This window comes from Rutilus rutilus (genome assembly GCF_951802725.1).
Source record: "Rutilus rutilus genome assembly, chromosome: 24".
In the NCBI taxonomy this organism is placed as follows: domain Eukaryota; kingdom Metazoa; phylum Chordata; class Actinopteri; order Cypriniformes; family Leuciscidae; genus Rutilus; species Rutilus rutilus.
This window is the reverse complement of record NC_140228.1, coordinates 26,232,578-26,236,444: the sequence shown is the minus strand read 5'-3', so window position 1 is coordinate 26,236,444 and position 3,867 is coordinate 26,232,578. Positions and strand designations below refer to the sequence as shown.

Sequence of the window (3,867 nt, the reverse complement as noted above, 5' to 3'; positions counted from 1 at the left end):
TGTGAGTTTCTTTCTTCTGCTATTCGGTAGCCATTGACTTCGATACAAAGAAAAAAATATATATACTATGAAAGTCAATGGCTAAATTCAACTGTCTGGTAACCAACATTCTTCAAAATATCTTCTTTGTGTTCAACAGAAGAAATAAACTCATACAGTTTGAGGGTGAGTAAATTATGACAGAATTAAAAATTTTGGTTGAACTATGCCTCTTATGTTAACATAAAACTGAATTTTTTAAAAACCAACCATTTTGTTATGATATTCTGCCATTTAGATAATTTTCCTAAGGTCTTCTGGGATGTAGTTGTGACATGGGCTGTGTTTGGCATCCAAAGCATGGTGGCAGGGTTTCGAGCACTCATGGAGGACTCTGCTGTCTTCTCTGATAAGATTCTCAGGCAGGAGGACTGGTCGTGGTTCAACGTGCCATCCGCTACGGGCTTTTTCCCATTTGAAAATGTGGCCATTTATGCGTACAAAGCAACGCTATCTCACGACCAATTCGTACGAGTGAGTAAAATGTGTCTGATCCCTATGAATTTGTACGATTTGTCTAAACTCCAGTGACGGTTAGGTTTAGGGGCGGGGTCAGTGGTAGGTCATTCGTGTGAATTCGTACGAATTAGCCACCTCGCAAAATTAGTACGAATTGCCGTGAGATCGGGTTGCACAAAGTGGTGTCCCGGTCCTTCGATCTGCTGTTAGCTGTGCACCACTTCTTTGCCCTGGCAGGGTTTGCTGGGGTGGGTGTGTGGGACTGGCTGGGTCATTTCTTGCCTATGGTAACCCTGCTTCACCCTTCACATGCTTCTCCTGGATGCTGCTTAAGGTGAGACGCAACGGTCAGGGGAAAATGTTTTTGCTTGAAAACTTAATAAAGTCTTTAAACTTAATCTGTGAGCAAAGCAGCAAAGAAACTGTCTAAAGACTGTAGTGATCTTCTGAAATACCAGCAGGCCAGTTTCACTTCTATTTTGATGTGGAGAAAAACATGTTTTTCTTCCTCTATTCAACAATTTATCATGCCTGATTCTGGGGAACACTTTATATAGCTCTGCTATATTTATACACTGTTCTTAGAAAGAGGAACTTTTTTCTTTTTCAGCCATTTAAATGGATGTGCTTGACCTTTGTGCTCTCTTCTCGTGACTTTTGTAGCATCTGGGTCATAGCACAACATTCTAAAAATACAAATTAAAAGACAAACATTTGCCTTGTCTTGCATTTTTAAATGCAAAAACGCTTTCTGTATGAACAACCCAGAATGCTTTTTTTTTTTTTTTCATTCCACTGTGCTTTTTCATTGCTTTTCTAGGTAAACATGCGCTACATGGATGTGTTTGAACATTCAATCAATCACTTTATTTATAAAGCACAATTGAACACAACTTCCGTTGACCAATGTGCTATACAGAATGCAAAAGTTTAAAATAAATACCATAACAAGATAAAAGACAAGGACAAACAGGACAACCGCATCAACATTCATTTCGTATAAGACAGATCAAATAAAAAAAAAAAGTCTTTAACCTCACTGTAAAGATGGACAGGGTGGGTGCAGTTCTAATTTCAAGAGGGAGATTGTTCCAAAGTCTTGGAGCAGCAATAGAAAATGCTCTATCTCTAGTCTTAAGTTTCGATCTAGGAACCATTAAGAGGCCTAAGTTCGCAGACCTAAGAGCTCTTGTAGGTTGGTGGACTGTCAGCAGATCAGAAAGGTAAGACGGAGCTAACCCATTTCATTCCATTAACATTGCACTTATATACTTGCAGAGTAACATGCATGACACAGCGTTCTAAAAAAAATGGCGCTCAAGTTAAATCTAACTCATTATTGTAACAAAACAAAAGGAAGATATTGTGGACAATGACCCTGAAGAAAGACCCGTGGTTTTCGCAACGCGTCAGTCTGTTTTAAAAAATACATACTGCCACTGATTGTTTTTGAAAGAGATGTGCATTTTACATTTTTGATGATTGAAACTATACTCCACCCATGCAATGAGCCATGTGCTTCACAAGATGGAATAGGGAAAAATACCTCTTGGTGAAAAGAGTAAAGGCCATTCCTCCTTAACAACTGCAACGGCTGGTGCAGGTCCACTATTAATATAGTATCGCTGGATGACATAGGTCTTCTCCATCAGAGGTTCAGCTCTTTCAGCACCACTCATGCCTTCCTCTGAGTAGATGTTAAGGAGATGACTTTTGATGTCATCTAATGATGCCTCAGTTTCGCCAAATGGATCTTCTACAGGACACCACCTTACACAGCCGTACTGATCTACAGGGGCTCTTGTCACGCCTCTGCCTTCATCTGGTACCTGACTGTGCGTCCTTCTCTCTCTGCGTCATCTCGCTAGAGTATTGTTCTTGGTTTTATATTCCACCCTAGTTTTTATTTGCTGCAGAGGAGAATGACAACCATCTCCAAGGATGTCTTCATTTTTTGCAACGTCAGCAAAACATTTCGGATGGCTCCTTGCAATGCTTCGAACAATGTTGTGACACATTGCTCTGTTTGGGTTAGGGTCATGATCCAACATCTGATCAACCACTGCCCTAACCATATCTTTTCTATCGCTTGGTGATGGTCTTGTTTTATTTGTTAGTGCGAATAGCTGTTGGCATCCTATCCCAGTTGACCTCGAAGGCGACATGCCATGGTCTGCCAAGCGGCAAGGATGGAGACGAAATGGTGTCTTGAGTGCATGGGCAGTTGGAAGGTGTGTTTAAGGAGCTGGGGACAAAGGTTGGAGTGACAGGAACCAGTTCCAGTTGAACTATTGTGAGTCCTACAAATAAGAGAACAGATTATTACATGAAGGTAAAGAGAAAGTACTCTATTTGTGTCTGATCATCGCTTTGAATCCGATCTGGATGTAGTCTTTGACAAAAATTTAATTTGGGAATTGAGGAAATCCTCAATTCCCTAAAACTCCACTAATATTTCCTTTGGCCAAGCAGATTTCTAACCCACTTGACCGACCGAGTAGATGCTATATTCATGCTATATTTACACTTATGTAATGCTGCCTTTCTTTTACTTAATTGTATGCATTCTATGCATTATATTTTTTACTTTATTTTTATTCTATTCAACTTTATTCAACTTTAGTTTATTCAACTTTTCAATGGGACAGTATTAAAAATATAGTTACCTTTAAAGCCATTCAGTAACTTTCGACACTGAATTGGTCGAAGGTATTTCTCTATATCTTTTTCTTGAACCAAAGCAAGGTCTTCCTTGTTTTCCACACCAAGCTCTTGCAACCCATACAGCAGTGAAGTCAGAGTTTCTTCAGAGAGACCAGGTATGAATGACAGCACCACTTCTTCCATCATTACTTCATCCATTTTCTGAAAAGAGTTTGAGCAGACATACAAACCATTCCATTTGTCAAATTACTATAGTTATATACACAATGTTTGAGCTTTATTACTGCAACAGACTGTACCTAAAAGAGTGGAACTTTATATAACTCATCATTCCTGACCAAACTAAAAGTTTCTAAGTTTACTGCACTTTTCAGTCACACTGTCCATTTTCCATGTTGATTACAAACAAATTATGTTTACTCACCCTTTACTGTTACACGTACAAGTTGTCCAACATTTCCACAACAGAAATCAAAGTACACTATCCCTTTGCACTATATACTAACTGGGGGGAAATACAATTAAACTATTTACAACTATATAGAAACAATTGTCTCAGGTAATTGACAAAAGGAAGGTATGAATTGAATCTGGATGTAATGAACTAGGATATTTAAGAAACAAAATATCAGTTTAGACAAATTATTTTGAAATAGTTGGATTTAATACAGACAGGGATGGTATCAGTTTCTTTTTTTCTATAGC

The 3,867-nt window shown here is 38.7% G+C and overlaps 2 pseudogenes across 2 annotated transcripts; one reads left to right on the top strand and one right to left on the bottom strand.

Moving 5' to 3' along the window:
- The first annotated feature begins 339 nt into the window (after positions 1-339).
- On the top strand, positions 340-1,188 carry LOC311284370 (protein CLN8-like; annotated as a pseudogene). The gene is made up of 3 exons: positions 340-513; positions 630-832; positions 1,162-1,188. The product of its transcript is annotated as a protein CLN8-like (transcript).
- A 263-nt stretch (positions 1,189-1,451) lies between these two features.
- Positions 1,452-3,345, bottom strand: LOC311284369 (annotated as a pseudogene). Its single transcript has 2 exons — positions 3,165-3,345; positions 1,452-2,798 (listed from the first exon to the last, which is right to left on the bottom strand). The product of its transcript is annotated as an uncharacterized misc_RNA (transcript).
- Positions 3,346-3,867: the final 522 nt, after the last annotated feature.